Here is a 21,173-nt window from a genome sequence, read left to right on the forward strand (position 1 = left end):
AAGGAAGGAAGGAAGGAAGGAAGGAAGGAAGGAAGGAAGGAAGGAAGAAAGAATGGCCTAGGTATACATGTGGAAAGAAAGCTTTAATTTGTTCATAAATGAGCAGTGAGGAAGTAGCTCTCACTAATACCATCTTGATCATACATTCTCCTTCCTCAGAATTTCCTGATTACCTATAGGAGCAAATATACATTTCTTCCCAGTAGTCTATACTAAATTGCTTCTTAAAGTCTCTTCTGGGGGCGCCTGGGTGGCTCAGTTGTTAAGCATCTGCCTTTGGCTCCGATCATGATCCCAGGGTCCTGGGATCGAGCCCCACATTGGGCTCCCTGCTCAGTGGGGAGCCTGCTTCTCCCTCTCCCACTCCTCCTGCTTGTGTTCCCTCTCTTGCTGTGTCTCTCTCAGTCACATAAATAAATAAAATCTTTTTTTAAAAAGTCTCTTCTGTTACTGTAAATCTGTTTGCATAATATCAAATTTGCTTCTCTAAGGTGTATTCAATTATTTGAAAAATTCTACCAGTGATACCTGGGCACTCTTTACAATATGAAATGACAAGACAAAAAGTAACTTAGCAGTGTCCTAGTTTTCAGGTTTTCATGAAGATTTGAGACCAGACATGATCACAGAATAAGTCATATGAGAAGGGACAATATCTATGTTCCCACACAAGTGTTAGGTGAAACCAGGTCACTATAATCAAGTCAATAAAAAGGAAGTACGTGTCATGATACCGAAAACAATTTTTAAACAGAGCTACTCCTTGACTGAAGTTTCCAGAAATGGCATTAAAATCTCTATTTGTGATTGAATAAGCTAGTTTTATAGAATGTTAGAGGTGGAATGCACTTAGAAAGCATCTAATCCAACCCCAGTACCTTAATGACCCAGAAAGATAAAATGACTGCTAAAAGTAACACACAGAATCAGTGGCAAAGTCAGGATGCCTGACTCACAGTCCATTGTTATTTTCAATATACAACACTGTTGAGTTTCAGATAACACAAGATCTATCACTAAACTCTGATATAAGACAAACTCATATACTGGTACAAATAATGACAGTTGAACAAAAAACAGCACAAAAGCCAAGGATTGATCCACTTTTTGGTCCCCTTTTTGGTTATAATTATAGGACTAGTTTTTAGTGAGTATTAGAAGTTACAACTTTCTTTTTAATTTTCTTGTGTCTCTTCTGTTCAGTCTGTCGTTATCACTTATGCCAGATTATGCATCTTAAAGCACAGTTCTAGTCATATCATTTCCCTTTCAAAGATCTTCAGTGACTTATTAAGTTAAGCCTGATGCATCATTTAAGACCACAATAATTTTTTATCTTAACCTTATAGCATCATTCTCCATTGTTTATTATATGTATATTATATAAATGTGAACTTATGACTAGCTTCATCCCTTATTTGGTCTCTTTTCCTTTGCTCAGGACATTTTTTCACCTGATATGCTATTTTTCCTCATTGCTATCATCTGTAATTCTAACCATCTTTAAGATGATCTCTTACATCATCTCTCCCTTAAAAAATTTTCCTGATCCTCTGTACTACAGTGATATGTTAGTCATATTAAAAGGGATGTATTAGCTGCTTACTATATATCAATTCTGTGCTAGACCTTTGGAAAATAAGATACAAGCTCTGCCAATTTAAGGTTTACACTCCACCAGAGGGAGACACAGATGTGTTAACAAATTAATTCACTGCATCATTACAGCTGCAGTAATAGAAGTATATAAAGGACACAGAATGGGAATATAAGTGGTGCATGTATGTTAGTAAAGGCTTCATAAAATATAGAAGAGTATGGCAGGTAGGAATAGCATTTTAGGCAGGGGAAGAAAGTGGAGTAAGCAAAGGCTTGGAGATAAGAAATAGCCTGACATGTGTAGGGAAAAGTAACAGTGTGATAGGGATGAAATATAAGCTAAAGGTGTGTGCAGGTGTGCATGTTTGGGTGTATGTATCTGTATGTTATTGGACTATGGGTTTAAAAGTGAGAAAACAAGTTGGAAAGAAATGCAGGAACTAGATCATTAAAATCTTGTATACTGTTCTAGAGAATTCGAGTTTATCTTCTAGGGAATAGGGAGCTATTAGAGGGTGCAGAGTGATAAAAAATACTGACGTATAAAGGAAAGAGGAAGTGGAGCAGAAAAGATAGAGGTTGGTCATCCTGAGAGGTTTAATTTTCTTGGTAAAATAAAAAAAATAATGTTGAGAAAAAGAGGGCTTCACTTGGGTTCAGGTCTTCTGAAAGTTGGTGAAGGTTTGAATGGTAGCTCTGGGAAATGGGAGAGAAATATGACCAAGAAGAGACTGAAGGCCCAAGAGAAATTGGAGAGTGTGGGTTTTTAATGGCCCTAGTCTGCACAATTGTGTGATTTATTCCAGCCTGGGATTTATCAACAGCCTAGATTTAGGAGAGAAAAAAATATATAAATGCTTACATTGATATAAGATTGAGAGTAATAGAGAAAATTTATGGAAGGACAATAGGGTAAGGAAGTTGAATGATGATGCTACTAAAAGAGTGATTAACAGTGAAACTATGAAGAAGTTTTAACAGATTGGGAGAAAAGGGGGTGACAAAGGGACTGGAAGATTTACTGAAATTTAAGAAGTGGTGTAGTGGCAATAAGAGTGTGAGAGAACTGAAAGTCTAGGAGTCTGTGGTCAGAGTGTGATACACTGGAATTTAAGATTTCAGTTGTGTGATAGTAAATGAGGCTCCAAGTGTGGCCATGGAATGTGAATGGATGCTGTAGATAAAGAAGTCAAGAAATTTCAAGTCAGTTTACTGGGTTGGTTGTTTACATGGAAGATGAAGTTATAAAGGTGATAGAAGGATTTGGGGTAGAGAGGGAGACCACAAGCCAAATGCTAAATTATTCAGTGAGCTAGGGAAAAATAACCAGGAGATCAATAGGTGGTGATATTAATAAGGAAGATTAAAGGGTGGCATAGGTGAATGGCTTTTGTGTTATGGTAGAAGAGTAATGGTTTAATGTGGCACCAGGGAGCCAGGAGACATCCATCAGACTCTCTAGGTTTCACAGTAGATAGAATGTAGAAAAAAAGCAGCTTACTTTTGATGGGGAGGATCAGGTTTCACATAAGGCAATGAGGTGGTGGGAGAATTATTTGAAGAGATTTAGGATATAGGGGAACTCATAATGAAAAAGAAGGTTCTAGAGGGCACAGTGAGGAGAAGTTAGAAGAAAGGTTAGATGTGGAAGGAAGAATTAGGAGGGAGAAAGTACAGGATATTCTCAAGATGTTGGAACCTTGGAGAGCATTTGACCATAGTGGCCAATGGTTCAACTGCAGAATTCAATTTTGTATTTCTACCTTTTTAAACTTTTTCTTATAGTAATTTGTATATTTACATAATCTCTACTACTAAATTATGGACTTTTTTGAGGACAAAGACCAGATCTAATTAATATGAATAGTTTCTCTAGAGCTTAGCAAGGAACATTACACTTGTTGCTCAATAAATGTGTTGAATTAGACTAACTCATTTCAAAATTGTTTTATTGAGTCACCTTAGATGTATAGTTCTTTTATTATATTACTTCTTGTTTTTCCTGTTTCCTTTTGAAACAGGAACAGGGATTTTTTCAGAACATTTTACCAAAGCAAGAAAATTAATAAATACAACTTTGTATGAGAGCTAAATTTAAACAGCTTGTTTCTCATCCAACTAAAGTGATACACAAGTCTGGCAACAGAGTTATGATTTACTGTGGATCAGCTGAAAGCGAGGCCAGTAAATTCAAATAGATTGCAAGTTCCTTGAAAACAGGGATTACATCTTTGTGTTTTCTTTTTCCCATTTTACTTCCTTTTATACTTTCCAAGTTTTTTTCTAGAGTGGTTAGCATAGTACTTTGCATACACAGCAGGAACATAATGAATGTCTAGTGAGATTCTATGCTATTCTTGTTTTTTTTTCATCTCTGTAGAACATTTTATTTTTAGCTTGGTTTGCCTCTTTGCTTCCATTTTAATGTGAACAAAATATAGACTGGAAACTCTGAGTCCTGGTACAGTAATACATGATATAACAACTTTCTTTCCATTTTGATTACAAGTTAAACATGATATTCCATTATTAAAGATAAGAAACATAATCAATAACTTATTAAACTTTTATGTATAACTTAAATGCCTTATTTGGAAGTCTCTAAATTTAGAAACTTTTCCTTAGTTTAAGGTTGCATGTTTGATGTTGTGGTGGGAGTGACAATAGGTTATATGACATGACCATTGTCAACCACCTTTCTGTTTCCAGGGTACAGTGTTTCACTCGTATTGGATTTGTTAGGCTTTACTTACTCAGGAAATGTGTTTATAAGCAAAGGTTTTAATTAAAGTGAGTTTGTTTTATATCTAAGAATAGACCTTTGAAAAAGGCCATGATATGTTACTGTTCTTTTAAAAGATAATTATATTATTGAGCCATATTAGTAGAATGCACCTTTTTATTATCCCAAGAAGTGCCAGCTTGAGTCAGAAGTGATCTTGGAAATCTTGTTCCAATGGACTTTTACATGCGAAAAAAAGGAAACCTGGGAATGGGAGTGGAGAGGCAATGACTTACTCAAGATTGTATGGCTAATGACAGGGCTGGAACTAGAATCCAGGCATTACAACCTTCAGTCCAGTTCTACTACCACACTGCTACTCTTCTTTTTGGCCTCCCTTCATCAATGACAGGTTTTTCAGATAGCCAATTGAGGTTTTTAGTGAATCCAAGGTCTATGAAATGCAAATGTTCAGTGTTTTGGTGTTTAGCTCTTTGCTTCTCTCTTTCCCTTGAATAATTACCAACTCCCATGGTTCAAAAAGACCACTTTCATGTGGATGACTCAAATCTCTGTCTCAGCCACAAACTGCTCACTTGAAATTTAGTCTCATTTTCAACTGCTTATAAGATTGCTCTTCTTGGATCGTATGCTTTTTCCTCAATTTCAACATGCTTAAAGACAAATATATTACCTTCCCTCCCAAATCAACTGTCGCAACTGACTCTTCTGTTTTGTTTTTTCATTGACATTGAACGTCTTCCAGTTACTTCGGCAAATATGATCAAGGTAGTCATATTTGATCTTCCCTGACTTCATTCCTCATGTGTGAACCCAAAGTTCTGTTGATTCTTATTTTTCAATATCTCCTGGCCTTCCCCCACCAATTTAGATCAGGGTCCTTATCTCATCATGTTTTGTCTACCTGCAGATAAACTATGTATCTTCTTTCACCCTTACATAGTCAAAGAGGTGAGCTTGGTAAATTTCTACTTATACTTCAAGACTCAAGTTGAAGTTGTTATTCTTTACAAATGTTCCCTCATTTGTGGTTCTATTATCTTATTTATTGCAGTGCTGTAATCACTCTTTTTGATTTACATGTCTGTCATATCCATTTAGACAGTGGCCCTATTAATGACAATGAGTCTGCTTCATTCAGTTTTGCTCTCTTCCCCTCGTAATTCAGCAAATTTTGAAAAATAACTGTGTGGTATTGGGTGCTTTTGAGTAATACAGTGCCTTAATTCTGCAAGGTGTGTGTCTGGGGAGGTGGAGGGAGAAGCAAGTTTTTGGTATGGAAGCACAGGTGCTATTGTGCAGGAATCTAGATAATGGCATAAAGTAGAAGTGAAATATGGACTCCACTAGCAGGGTAAAGTCTATTAAAAAGAAACCTGAAAAATCAAAAAGAGTACAGGGGACTATGACCTGTGGATGAACACTACAAATCACTGGAGAAGAAAGTAAAGGGGGTGGGGCAGATGAATCCACACCTTTAGGAAGGGACAGAAGGCAAAGAGCTTAAAAAAAAAAAGCAAAACATTATATAAAAAACTAATGATGTACTATACATTGGATAATTGCATTTAAATTTAAAAAAAGGAAACATAGTTTGTTGGGGCTGAAGGAGAGTTCAAAAGTGGTCTAGGTCAGAGACTGATGAGAACTCAAAGACCCAAGGATGTGTCTGACCATGAGGTTTGGGTGAAACTGAGGATGAGTGTTTTTAAATTCAGCCGACAGGAGAGACTGAAAGATTAAATCAGTATTTGGATGTAGTTTTATGATTGTATTAAGTTAATGCCTCCCCCAAGACTTCCTTTACCTTTCTAGTAAATGCTAGCATGCACCGGATGGTCTGCATGTGTTGGAGGACTGCCAACAAGAATGGGGTGATGAGGGCAGGGCCAAAGCAGAAGAGGAAGTGGGGGAGGTTGGGACTTGGGGCTCAGTCTTGTGAGACAGATACTTCTGCTGAGCAGTGGCAAGATGCAGGAAGCTTAATTTTCATGAAAGTACAGCTCAGTGGGGCCCTACTTTTATTTGGCCAACTCCCCAGTGCCATTTTTGCTATTCTCCATGTATCCTATTCTTGTCAAATGGAAAAAGTTAGTTGTGCTGTTTATCCTATAAAGGTAAGCTCAAGGAGGTGAGGCAATTTTTCCCCAGCTTTATTGAGGTATAATTGAGAAATAAAATCATAAGATATTTAAAGTGTACAATGTGGTGACTTGATATATATATGTGTGTGTGTGTGTATATACACACACACATACACATGCATACACATTGTGAAGAAATTCCCCCCATCAAGTTAATAAACTGGGACAATATTTTGTTAATCTCCTGATACAGCAAGTGTTTGTTGAATGGATGCATAATAAATAGGAGAATCAGCGAATATAAGTGTTTCATAAACTGTAAGGCACTATATAAATGTAAATTTTTTTAAATTTTTATTGTTATATTAATCACCATATATTACATCATTTGTTTTGGTGTAGTGTTCCATGATTCATTGTTTGTTCATAACACCCAGTGCTCCATGCAGAATGTGCCCTCTTTAATACCCATCACCAGGCTAACCCATTCCCCTACCCTCCTCCCCTCTAGAAACCTCAGTTTGTTTTTCAGAGTCCATCATCTCTCCTGGTTCGTCTCCCCCTCTGACTTACTCCCCTTCATTCTTCCTCTCCTGCTATCTTCTTCTTTTTCTTTTTTCTTAAAATATGTTGCGTTATTTGTTTCAGAAGTATGACTCTCTTTCCTACTCATACTAGGCTCAGCTCAGTTTCCACTTCTTGACACCTACTTTGAGAACCCCACTCTACACTTATATCTCTCTTCTTTCAATTTGTATTATGTTTATTGCCTGTACCAATAATATGGCAGTCAGTACTCTACTATCTTGTAGCTTGTAATGTGTAGGAATCTTGTCTCCCTAGGTAGTTTAAGTGCTCAAGGGTCTATGTTTACTTTTCTGTTTTTTCTCTCTCCCCCTATTTCTGCCAGGGCCCCTCTCTAACTAACTTCTCCCAAATATTTAAATATTTTTCTTTCTATTTTCTCTCCTAAATACGGAAGAAAAACTGGTGGGGCATAAAGAAAAGAGGAATTATGATGGGAGGGAGTGGAATGGGATAGAATGAAGAAGCAGGATAGATGAGTTTTGTAGTGCACAACTTGTTTAAACAGTGGTCTTTTCTACCAACCTACGAAGAGTTATAAGTTGAAAGCAAAAGTAATTATAATTAGCACCAGTATTGTAACATGAATTAATGGACCAAAGATGTCTGGATTTATCAAATCAGGTTAACAGGCTTACTTCATTGCCTTTTCTGTAAGGATGAGGATGTACCACCACCTGCTTTGAGTACATTAAACTTCTTAGCAGTTGTATTTCCTCAATGCAAATCAACAAATTGGCATTAACATTGAGACTTGCACAGGTATGGTAGAATTAGTGGTAACCAGAGAGTTGGCTCCTACTGACATCCTAAAAGTAGGATGAGATTGCTGATGCTTACTTAGAATGAGGTCCCTGTTTAGAGGCGTAGAACTGGGAGCAGAAAGTAACTGGCCTTGCTCCCTCCACATGCAATCAATTTTGTTATGTGTCTTATTCTCCTAGAATGGAATTTAAACAATATCCTTTTAGATGGTGGTTTGTATTTTCAAATTGCTTTCATATTTATCATTTTAACAGATCTAAAAAATATCTCTATAATCTCATTATTGCATTGGATACATGAGGAAACCAAGAAATACTGATGTTCAATAACTTGCTAAAGAACACACAGCTGATTAAAAGGCAAACCTAGGATGAACTCCCAGTTATCCAGGCCCAATTTCCTTCCCATTGAAATCCATGCAGCAAAGTAGTTTAAAGATGCCACTGTTATGTTGCAGAGTTTATGACAGAGTCCAATTTGAAAGATAATTTGAAGTAAAATATCTCCATGCTTATTTATATTTGAATAACTTAATATTTATTGGGTGATCATGGTACGTATAAGGCACTATGCTAGTTATTGTTGGGAAGAGGGAGTTTAAAAGAATAAATAACCTTATACCTTCTCTCAAGACTCGGTATATTTTGAGAAGAATTATATTTTTGTGGCTCTTATTTCTCAAGACTCTCTTCTTTCTCTTGACCAAAACTGTATGAACTGCACAAATTTCAGTCTTTGGTCATCTCAGATTTGCTTTCTCTAAGATGAGCCAATCTTATGGCCTTGGCTGTCACACTCCCCAGATTTAACTTTGGCCTCTACCATTTACTCATCACTCATATTCAGGGCCATTGTTTCCAACCATCATAAGACATTATTTCTTGGAATTTTTGCCATCTTCTTAAACTTAATAGATCAGAAACAGAACTCATCATGTCCTACACTCCCCACTTCCATCCCCAAGTTACCTAATTCTATGAATAGTAGTAGCACCACTGCCCAGATCCCATGGGTTCAAAATTTCAGTGATAGCTTTGACTTTCCTGTGCTGCCTATATCTAATCACTCACCACCTTCCATCTATTATTCCTCTTAAATGTCTCCTTGAGTTTTTCTCCATTCCATTTCCATTGCCACCAACCTAGCCTTATAGCTGCATTAATTTCTACTCTTTAAGTGAGCTTTTCCAGCTCCAGTTTTTTCAAATGTAGTCAGGCCTATGAAACTCTGCCAGATTCATCTACTAAAAACATTTTCCCATCATATTCTCATTTATTTAAACTTTGCTGATATGATTTCCTATTAAAAAGTGCCTGGGGCGCCTGGGTGGCTCAGTCGGTTAAACGACTGCCTTCGGCTCAGGTCATGATCCTGGAGTCCCGGGATCGAGTCCCGCATCGGGCTCCCTGCTCAGCGGGCAGTCTGCTTCTCCCTCTGACCCTCTTCCCTCTCGTGCTCTCTATCTCTCATTCTCTCCCTCTCAAATAAATAAATAAATAAAATCTTAAAAAAAAACATTTAAAAAGTGCCTGGAATTCAATGTCTAATAATCTGGTCTTACATTTCTATCCAAATTTATTTTCTGTTACTCCTCAAATCAATCCCTTCACCCTAGCCAAATTAGGCTTTTTGGTGTGCCCTGTAAGTGTCAAAATCACTGCAAGTGTCAAATTCATTCTTGATACAATATATTTCTGACATCATTTCTGTGACTAGAATTGAATTCAAACAACATATATTGACCCCTTACTATGTGCACAGAAAATTTGCTTAGCATGGTCTCATATCAAATATCTGGCCAATAAATAAACCAGAAAGAATTCATAGTAGCAGCTTAATTTAAAGCAGGCAAGGCAGATTAGTTATCCCTAAACTCCTGGGAATTTGTTAAAATCCCAGGAATTTTACTACTATTCTTTTAGGCCTATCTCATTTTACTTCCTCTATGAAGCTTTCTCCATTCAGCCTAGCCTACTGCTCTCTTTCTTCCATAAACTCCTTTACCACTAAAAACATAACATTGTGGGATGCCTTTGTGGCTTAGTCAGTTAAGCATCTGCCTTCCGCTCAGGTTATGATCCCAGAGTCCTGGGATCAAGCCCCACCTCAGACTCCTTGCTCGGCGGGGAGCCTGCTTCTCCCTCTGCCTCTGCCTCTCCCCCCTGCTTGTGCACGCTCTCTCTCTCTCTGACAAATAAATAAAAATCTTTAAAATAAAACAAACAGGGGTGCCTGGGCGGCTCATTCGTTAAGCGTCTGCCTTCAGCTCAGGTCATGATCCCAGGGTCCTGGGATCGAGCCCCGCATCGGGCTCCCTGCTCCATGGGAAGCCTGCTTCTCCCTCTCCCACTCCCCCTGCTTGTGTTCCCTCTCTCGCTGTCTCTCTCTCTGTCAAATAAATAAATAAAATCTTTAAAATAAAATAAAACAAACAACCCCCCGAAAACCGCATAACATTGGTTTACTGTCTCATATTTTTATGTTCTGTAGGTCTTGTGTGCCCACCAACATTGTAAATTCCCCAAGGGTAGGAACTACATCTTGCCTTTGTGCCACATAATGTATTGAGCTTAACTGACACTTGTTTAACTGGATTACAGTAGATTTGAGATATTTTAATAAGAACATAAGAAATAACAAAATGGATCAAAGTAGAGGTCCATGCAGAGCTATCTTATTTAAGAGATTATGATACTTAGTTTTCATGGCATCAAATCCACAAGATTAGATATGTTTCTTAAGGATCAGTGCCATCCTATTAATCCCTTATTATCAGCCAGTGATCCTGCAAAGGCAAATTTATAATTTTCTGCATCATGGAAGAATCTTGCTTTTATCCCAGATAAGTATTTCCTAAACACATCAAAAGTTTGATAAGGGTAAGAGAGAAAAAGTAGTAAAAAATGAAATTGATGATTCTGGGCTAGGAAGACACCAAAATGCTGAATTTGGACTAGACTCAATCTGAAAACTTTCTTTAACCTATTCTATTTGGGTTCACTCACTCCCAGGGTGATTTATGCCATTTGCAGGAGTTGATTAGCTAGTGCAGTCATTTAAATATTATGGGGACGTGGGGAGCAGTTTTTATTAAGGGTGTATTAGAGATATAAATGTGGTACCTGAGGTCATTTATTTGCTATGTAAACAGAGACCACCTTTAGTTCTAATTGGGCAATTAATAATAAAACAACAATAGAAAATATTTTTGAATGATTGTAATAGATACCGTAAACTTAAAATTATCTAGAAGCAAATTTCACTAATATATTTGAAACACACTGCAGTCCCAAGTCCCGGTTTACTTACATTTTATTTTAGAATAATTAGCTGATAAATATATAATGTCATGGCCTCTTTCTAGCCTTCAAAACAATCAGAGCACTGCAGGGAAGAACTACTAGATATAAGTTTTTTTTCTTTTATTTGTTTACCCTTGAAAACAGCTTCTTTGCTGCTAAATAAAATTATGCTCCTGGCCAAGATTTTTGATTGAAATGTATAAAGTGTTGGCTCTGTGTAAACCTGGTCTATGTCAAATATGTATAAGTTACTAAATAGATCATGCAATTTCCTTATATTCATTTATAGTTGTGAGAGCTTTCTATTCAGTGGCTAGTTGGAGCTGGTCAATTTGTAGTTGTATGGTGTTTGTTAGAAAATTTGTTAATGCCTCTGAGTCTATTTCCTTATTTGCAAAACAGGGATAGTAACACTCACCCTGTCTAAAATGCAGGATGTTGAGAGGATCAAGTGGGATAATGAATGTGAAACTACTTTGTAAATATACCAGGTCATTCTTCAGTATTTGTTTTACTTTTATCAGTCACTATTTTTAGATTAGAGAAACCCCACTACAGATTAGAGAAACCCCACTGAGCCCTTAAAATAGGATTCTAAACTATATCATCTTTTTCTAACTTAATTGCAAAAGTGCTGGAGGCTTGGGTAGTGTCCCCTCTATATTTTGCCACATTCAGTTCCTAGCAGAAGGACAGAGAAATACTTGTTGACAGACTGATTAGTTATCAAATATCTGGCCAAAAAATAAAGCAGAAAGAATTCATAGTAGCAGCTTAATTTAAAGCAGGCAAGGCAGATTAGTTATGCTTAAACTTCTGGGAATTTGTTAAAATCCCAGGAATTTTACTACATACTGTTTTAGTCATAGCATTGAAATATCAAATCTTACCTTCTACCTTCAAGATTGACAGTTTGGGGTCCCTTTGCATTTATTCTCAGAAGCAAGCGCCAAGTCTTCATTAAATCCAATCTGCTCGTCCCTTGGAGAGCTAACCTTTTTGGTTAGCTGCACAGTGAATCTGAATACCCTGATGGGTCCTGAAAGCACAATCCATTTACAGGGTGACTGTTCTTTAGGCAAGCTTTTTTGAAAAGATGGGTTGCTGCGATTTTCAAGAAGAAAGAGGGCAGGGCACATATGCTAGCCAATGTATACAGATTCTCCTTCCTCTTTCAGATTAGTCCTCAAGCTGTAAAGCACGCCTAAATTTGGCTTCTTAGTGCAAAGTGGGGGAGGGGAAGGCAGAAGGAGGGAAGAATAGAAACTGGAGACCTGCAAGTTGTGTATATAAATAAGCTTTTATGCTTAGCTCCAGCAACAGAATCCTCAGGAAATCTTGTAGCTGCTCTGAGATGGGAAGCAGGAAGAAGTATACGTTGTCCAGCTTAGTTCTCTCTAATTTTTATGAATTGAGGGGGGTGGTTAGAGTATTTTTAGGCAGAGAAAGATAATCTTACCAGTATATGCTAATCTAACTGCCATTATGTGAAACTTGATTTTAACCAAGATAAATTTCCTACCCCTCTCCCCCTTTCTCTATTTCACTGTCTCTTTCCTTTATTATACTTGTGGCTCTATCCACACTCTAAAGAGCCTTTTTCTTTTTGGTGCCTTATGTTCTGGAAAAATAATTGTCTTAGTTTGAGTTTCATTTCACAAAATCTGCACAACAGACATTGCCTCCACTGGATTAAAGGTAATTTTGCTTTTGTCACACTGAGAATAACCTGGAATGACTGGGCTTGCTGTCAGTGGTCCTGTGTTAGGAATTTGGAAGGCAGGTAAATACTCTAGATTTTGGCCAGGTTCTGGGGTGTGGAAATAATGGGATGCTCTGTCTGTCTTCTAGAGAATAAGGACATAGCAGTCTGCTATGTCTTGATTGGAGCTTGGGGTGGCACCTTGATGTTATGAACAAAATGGATGAGACCCTAGTGTGAGTTGATTACATCAATTATATTGAGTTACATTAAGGCGGACTATATGGGGATGGGTATAAATATGTTTATTTTAACACCTTTTAAACATGATCCCATAACTAATAATTAATAATTAATTTGGTACTCAGTAAAACAGGAGCCCAGCAATAACCTTCTGGCTTGATACTTGCTGCAGAAACAAAGCCATTTACTCAAACTTTGCATCTGTAGATTCCTGAATTATATCACAGGAAACCTGGGGCCAGGGCACTAAGAGTTCTGAAATCTTTTTCTTTCATAGAATTCTTAGCTGTGGTAGTGGGTGGAGGAAAAGGCCATCTAAGCAAATTAAAGGGGGAGATAACATTTGGATCTAAGACCAGACTCTTTAGTCCTCCCCTGGGGAGTTTTACTAACTAAAGTGACATTATAACTAGAATTTCTTCAGCTGAGTTTGGATCCTCAGAGACCCAGGGGAAAGTTAATAAGGGAGGCAGAGGATGAGTTGTCACTTCCCCTCTAGTCTGGACTGTTAGAGTCATCTTGAGCTATGGTGGAAAAGTAGTTTATACTCAGGTAAGGAAGTAAAGAGAATGGGGTTATATATTTGATCTTCAAGATAGGACCACAATAACTGTAACAAAGAGGGGATGCCTTGTGCTGCTCCTGTGTGCTCTCCTACCTATTTCCTCCCTTAGCTGCTTCTCTGCTTCCTGAGCGATGGGAAGGGTAGTGCTCCACTTATCCCCAATTGGGTCTTTCCCCTGTATAGCTGTATCAGTTTATACCATGTTTGATATAATTGACTGCAGATTACTCATCTCTTTCCTTCACATTTCCATCTTTTATTCTCCTTTCTGTTTATCTTCATTACATACTTATCCTAACATTTTCTATCATTCCAGGAAATGGTGAAATACTCAAACTGATGCTTTTCTGCTATTTTCTCTCTATTCTTTCTAATTTCCCCAGACTCTATCCGTTCTTACTTTATTACTGAGTTGGAGAGGCTAAAGTAGGGAATGGTGAGGAAGAGGGAGAATAACATATAGTTGGATGGGGACTCTGTCTTAATGAAGTAGGACTTAGGTAGAAGGAAGGACTTTCAGTCATATAACATTTGCATGTTAACTATGAGCCACAAGATTCATAGCTTACATGGGCTCACAGAGTTGAAAAGTGATCTTAAAATAATTTTGTTTAGATTTTTTATTCAATTGATTTCCTGAGGGTAACCCAGGTCTAACTGATGATTTTGTCCCAAGATATTAGCTTACTGTCTTGTTTGGTTTGTCAAATAAATAAATCTAGTCCAACTCTCTTATATTAGAGATGAGAAAACTGAGGCCAGAGAGAAAGAGACTTTCTCAAGATGTATTCATTTTACCCAAAATCAAGAGGAGTCATTTTTTTCCTTCCAGAACTGAAATTCTTTTTCAATTATAAATTCACAATCAATACTAATGGCACTTTTGAAAGGAAGATAAAGAATGTTACCATACTCATAGCACAGTGATATACACACATGTACATTCATTCACAGAGACTGGGATAGACTTGATTCATCCTTTCATTTCAGTTTGTGGAAACCCAGAGACAATAAAAATTATCAGTGTAAATACTATATGATTTCATTCATATGTGGAATTAAAGAAACAAAGCAGATGAACATAGGGGAAGGGAAGGAAAAATAAAATAAAACAAAAACAGAGAGGGAAGAAAACCATAAGAGACTCTTAATTATAGGAAACAAACTGAGGGTTGCTGAAGGGGAGGTAGGTGGGGAGTTGGGGTAATTGGGTGATGGGCATTAATGAGGGCACTTGATGTAATAAGCACTGGGTGTTATATGCAACTGATGAATCACTAAATTCTACCTCTGAAATTAATAATATACTATATGTTAACTAAGCTGAATTTAAATAAGGAAGAAAAATATCAGTCTAGCTGTGAAAATATGGCTTTGAACACTTTCCCTCTTCCTGCTTCAGGGCCCACCCCATAAGTATAAAGCAATCTTGGTTTATCATTTCTGGAGAGGTCCTGGGATCGAGCCCTGCATTAATACCAAATTAATACCAGAATTTCAGATGAGTTTGAATGAAATCTATTGAAAAGAATAACATAGACCACCTAGGACAGATTGTACAGATCATTGAAGCCAACATCCCTACATTATTCTGTGCTGTCCAATATGTGGTTATTTAAACTATACTGTAAATTAATAACATAAAATAAAAAAATTCTGTCCTTCAGTCACACTAGCCACCTTCCAGATACTCATAGCCACATGTGGTTAGTGACTACTGCATTGAATAGCATGGCTTTAAAATAGATTTTAATCATAATCAATGGTGAAAAACTGGGAGCTTCTCCCATAAAGTCAGGAAGAAGATAAGGATGTCCACTCTCACCACTTTTATTCAGCATAGTACTGGAAGTCCAAGCCACAACAATCAGACAAGAAAAAGAAACAAAAAGCATCCAAGTTAGTAAGGAAGAAGCAAAATTTTCACTATTTGCAGATGACACAATACAGTATGTAGAACACCCTAAAGACTCCACCAAAAAAACTACTAGAACTGATAAATGAATTCAGTAAGGTTGCAGGATACAAGATCAATGTACAGAAATCTGTTGCATTTCTACACACTAATAATGAAGCAGCAGAAAGAAAAGTTAAGAAAGTAATCACATTTATAATTGCACCCCAAATAATAAAATACCTAGGATGAAAGACCTGTACTCTGAAAACTCTAAAACATTGATGAAAGAAATTGAAGATGACACAAACAAATGGAAAGATACTCCATACTCATGGATTGGAAAAATAAATGTATTTTTTAAAGATTTTATTTATTTATTTGACAGAGAGACAGTGAGAGAGGAAACACAAGCAAGGGAGTAGGAGAGGGAGAAGCAGGCTTCCCTCTGAGCAAGGAGCCCAATGCGGGGCTTGATCCCAGGACCCTGGGATCATGACCTGAGCCAAAGGCAGACGCTTAATGATGGAGCCACCCAGGAGCCCCATGGAAAAATAAATATTGTTAAAATACCCATACTACCTAAAGCACTCTACAGATTTAATACAATCCCTATCAAAATACCAACAGCATTTTTCACAGAACTACCAAAAAATCCTAAAATATTTATGGAACCACAAAAGACCCCAAATACCAAAACAATCTTAAAAAAGAAAAACAAATTTGGAGGTATCACAATTCCAGGTTTCAGGTTATACTAGAAAACTGTAGTAATCAAAACAGTATGGTGCTGGCACAAAAATAGATGCATAGATTAATGGCATAGAACAGAAAGCCCAGAAATAAACTCACAGTTATATGGTCAATTAATCTTCGACAAAGGAGGCAAGAATATGCAATGTGAAAAAGTCTCTTCAACAAATGGTGTTGGGAAAACTGGACAGCTACATGCAACAGAATGAAACTAGACCACTTTCTTTCACCACACACAAAAATAAACTCAAAATGGATTAAAGAAGAGAGAAGAGAACACAGGCAGTAATTTCTCTGACATCTTTAACAACATTTTTCTAATATGTCTCCTCAGACAAAGGAAACAAAACCAAAAATAAACTACTGGGAATACATCAAAAATAAAAAGCTTCTGCACAGCAAAGGAAACAACCAACAAAACTAAAAGACAACCTACATAATAAGAGAAGATATTTGCAAATGACATATCTGATAAAGGGTTAGTATCCAAAATATATAAAGAACTTATGAAACTCAACACCCCCCAAATGAATAATCCAATTAAAAAATGGGCTGAAGACATGAACAGACATTTTTTCAAAGAAGACATCTAGATGGCCAACAGACACATGAAAACATGCTCAACATCACTCATCATCATGGAAATGCAAATCAAAACTACAATGAGATATCACCTCACACCTATCAGAGTGGCTAAAATCAGCAACACAAGAAAACAAGTTTTGGCAAGGAGGTGGAGAAAGGGGCAACTTCTTGCACTGTTGGTGGGCATGCAAACTGGTGCAGTCACTGTGGAAAACAGTATGGAGGTTCCATAAAAATAAGGGCGCCTTGGTGGCTCAGTCAGTTGAGTGTCCAACTCTTGATTTCGGCTCAGGTCATGGTCTCAGTGTCATGGGATTGAGCCCTGTGTCAGGCTCTGTGCTCAGTGAGGAGTGTGCTTGAGATTCTCTCTCTCCATCTCCCCCTCCCCCTCCCCCCACTCGTGCTCTGTCTCTCTGTAAAATAAATAAATAAATCTGTAAAAAAAGCTAAAAATAGAACTACCTTATGATCCAGGAAATTGATTACTATTTACCCAAAAAGTACAAAAACCCTAATTCAAAGGGATACATGCACCCCTATACTTATTGCAGCATTATTTATAGTAGCCAAATTATGGAAGCAGCCCAAGTGTGTCCAATGACAGAAGAATGGATAAAGAAGATGTGATATAATATATATATATAGTACTATGATTTCAGAGAAAATTTTTTGTTTCCCTGGAAAAACCTAAACTAATACACTTTTACATGTTTATAGACAATATATATATAACGGAATATTATTTAGCCATAAAAAAGAATGAAATGTTGCCATTCACAACAACATGGATGGAGCTAGAGAGTATAGTGCTAAGTTAAATTAGTCTAAGTTAATGCTTAGTTAAATGTTAAGTTAATGCTAAGTTAAATGTCAGAGAAAGACCAATACCATATGATTTTATTCATATGTGGAATTTAAGAAACAAAACAAATAAAAAAAGGAAGAAAAAAGAGGCAAACCAAAGTTGAGAGATAGACTCTTAACTGTAAAGAAACAGACCAGAAACCAGAGGGGAGGTGGGTCAGAGAATGGGTGAAATAGGTGAAGGGGAGTTAGAATACACTTATCTTGATGAACACTGAGTAATATATAGAATTGTTGAATCACTATATTGTACACTTGAAACTAATATAACACTTTGTTAACTATGCTGGATTTAAAATAAAAAAATAGAATAGATTTTAAAATTAATATCTAGGTTCGATAGGAAGTATCACAAGTACAAGATCATATAATTAAGTGCCAAAATTTGAAAAAGAATCAGGTTTCTGGATTGCCAATCAAGAGTAAGCAGATTCATTTCCACACCCTATGTAGTTATTTCTATCTCAGTGTAGATCTATGGGCATAACTGAGGTACACTGTGTATATGTGACTTTATTTGTGGGCTTGAAGTTTTAGGAGGAAAGCATCTAGTTAGCATGGATGAGGGAGCTCCTTTACATGGATTTCTATAGTTCTTACCATTCTTCCCCGACAGGACAAAAAGAGATAATATACATAAAACTGAAATGAAAAGAAAGTTATACAAATGGAAGGTATAGTATTGATGATCAACTCCAGCTTTACTCCCTTATATTTAATACCCCTCGGTTCAGGTGGAGATGGATGTTTATGGGGAAACAGCCTGGGTCAGTTTGGTAACCGAAGTGAGAGAGAGTATGCTGGGAGGGTGTGGTCAGGGAACCTACAAATAGCCTCCAAACCTAGGAACTGTTGCTGTTTGGACTTGAAACCACCTCAGCTTTTGCTCCAAGAGAGGACCACTAATGGAGGAATTAGGCAAAGATCTTTAGTGAGAAGTAGGCCTTTCTTTAATTGGAGGGATTGTTTACAACCATAGAAAAGTGCACTATTTTAGGTTTTTCCAGGGAAATGAAAAATTTTCTGTGAAATCACAGAACTATAAATTTCTGTTGAAAGTGGTGACTACTGAGTAATTTTGGGAGTATCTAAGAAAACCACAGTTCCTCAAAGCTCTTGCTACTCCAAATATGCTAGCATAAACCTGAAATACCTTTTTATAAAAGATTTTATTTATTTAAGAGAGAGAAAGAACGTGTGAGTGAGGGGAGGGGCAGAGGGAGAGAAAAAATTTTAAGCAGACTCCACGTTGAGCATGGAGCCTGATATGTGGCTCTATCTCACAACCCTGAGATCATGACCTGAGCCAAAATCAAGAGTTGGATGCTTAACTGACTGAGCCACCCAGGCACCCCAAGCCTGAAATACTGTTAAATGTATTTCACAGTGAGAGTCCTTTTTTATTTCAATGCATTTAAATCAGGTCCACTAAGGACCATCAAGGACTGACTCTCATAAGAGAAGTCATCCATTATGGATGGGGAGTTTAGGTGTTCTTATTAGAAAAAAATGGTAATATCAGCTCTCCCTATTTTATAGAATTTAAAAATTAAATAAAATGAGAGACATACAAACTAAATTTTAAACCAAAGACTGTAACAAGGGATGAAGAAGGGCATGATCATAAATAAGGGATCTATACATCAAGAAGATCTAACCATTGTAAATACTTATGCCCTCAAATTGGGAGCACCCAAATATATACATCAAGTAATAATAAACATATAGAAACTCATTGTTATTAACACAATAATAGTAGGGGACTTTAACACCATACTTACAGCAATGAATAGATCATCTAAGCCGAATATCAACAAGGAAACAATGGCTTTGAATGATACGCTGGCCGAGATAGACTTAATAAATACATTCAGAACATTGTATCCTAAAGCAGAGGAATACACATTCTTTTCCAGTGCACATGGAACATGCTCCAGAATAGATCACATACTGGGTCAAAAATCAGACCTCAACAGTACAAAAAGATTGAGATCATGCCATGCATATTTTCAGACCACAACACTTTGAACCTTAAAGTCCACCACAAGAAAAAATTAAGAAGGACCACAAATACATGCATGTTAAAGAACATCCTACTAAAGAATGAATGGGTTAAACAGGAAATTAAAGAAAAAAAATACATGGAAACAAATGAAAATGAAAACATGACAGTCTCAAATCCTTGTATTGCAGCAAAGGCAGTCCTAGGAGGGGAAGTATATTGCAATACAGCCCTTTGGTTTAAAATTTAGTTTGTATGTCTCTCATTTTATTTAATTTTTAAATTCTATAAAATAGGGAGAGCTGATATTACCATTTTTTTCTAATAAGAACACCTAAACTCCCCATCCATAATGGATGACTTCTCTTATGAGAGTCAGTCCTTGATGGTCCTTAGTGGACCTGATTTAAATGCATTGAAATAAAAAAGGACTCTCACTGTGAAATACATTTAACAGTATTTCAGGCTTGGGGTGCCTGGGTGGCTCAGTCAGTTAAGCATCCAACTCTTGATTTTGGCTCAGGTCATGATCTCAGGGTTGTGAGATAGAGCCACATATCAGGCTCCATGCTCAACGTGGAGTCTGCTTAAAATACAGCAAGAAAAGTCTCAAATACACAACCTAAACTTACACCTAAAGGAGCTAGAAAGGGAACAGCAAATAAAGTCTAAATACAGGAGCATAATGGAAATAATAAAGATTAGAGCAGAAATAAATGATTTAGAAACAACAACAACAAAATAGTAGAACAGATAAATGAAACTAAGAGCTGTTTCTTTGAAAGAATTAATAAACTTAATAAACCTCTAGCCAGATTTATCAACAAGAAAAGAGAAATAACCCAAATAGATAAAAGCATGGATGAAAGAGAGGGAACACAACCAGCACCACAGAATACAAATAATCAGAAGAGAACATTATAAAAAATTATATGCCAACAGACTGGACAATCTGGAAGAAATGGACAAATTACTACTAGAAACATACAAACTACCAAAATTGAAACAGGAAGAAATAGAAAATTTGAACAGACACATAACCACAAAAGAAATCGAATCAGTAATCAAGAATCTCCAAACAAGCAAAAGTCCAGGACCAGATGGCTTCCCAGGGGAATTCTACCAGACATTTTTTTTTAATTTAATTTTACTAAGTTATATTATTCACCATACAATACATCATTAGTTTTTAATGTAGTGATCCACGATTCACTGTTTTTGTATAACACCCAGTGCTCCATGGCAGTACGTGCCCTCCTGAATACCCATCACCGGGCTAACCCATAACCCCAACCCCCTCCCCTCTAACACCCTCAGTTTGTTTCTCAGAGTCCATAGTCTCTCATGGTTCATCTCCCCTTCCGATATCCCCCCTTCATTTTTCCCTATGTTCTCCTAATGTCCTCCATGTTATTCCTTATGTTCCACAAATAAGTGAAACCATATGATAATTGACTTTTTCTGCTTGACTTATTTTATTTAGCATA

General features: G+C 36.9%; 1 protein-coding gene and 1 long non-coding RNA gene across 2 annotated transcripts in view; one reads left to right on the top strand and one right to left on the bottom strand.

Moving 5' to 3' along the window:
* Window positions 1–12,238, bottom strand: part of CYSLTR1 (cysteinyl leukotriene receptor 1) — a 37,716-nt gene extending 25,478 nt beyond the window's left edge. Inside the window, exon 1 of the mRNA XM_025881886.2 lies at window positions 11,969–12,238. The gene's annotated coding sequence lies outside the window, so the exon portion shown is untranslated. The remainder of the gene's footprint in view (window positions 1–11,968) is intronic.
* LOC141370613 (uncharacterized) overlaps window positions 1–21,173 on the top strand; it is a 204,168-nt gene that overhangs the window by 169,985 nt on the left and 13,010 nt on the right. The window lies entirely within an intron of this gene.

The sequence above is a fragment of the Callorhinus ursinus genome, unplaced genomic scaffold, assembly GCF_003265705.2.
Source record: "Callorhinus ursinus isolate GAN/ISIS: 27379988/994484 unplaced genomic scaffold, GSC_fseal_2.0 scaffold40, whole genome shotgun sequence".
Lineage (NCBI taxonomy): Eukaryota > Metazoa > Chordata > Mammalia > Carnivora > Otariidae > Callorhinus > Callorhinus ursinus.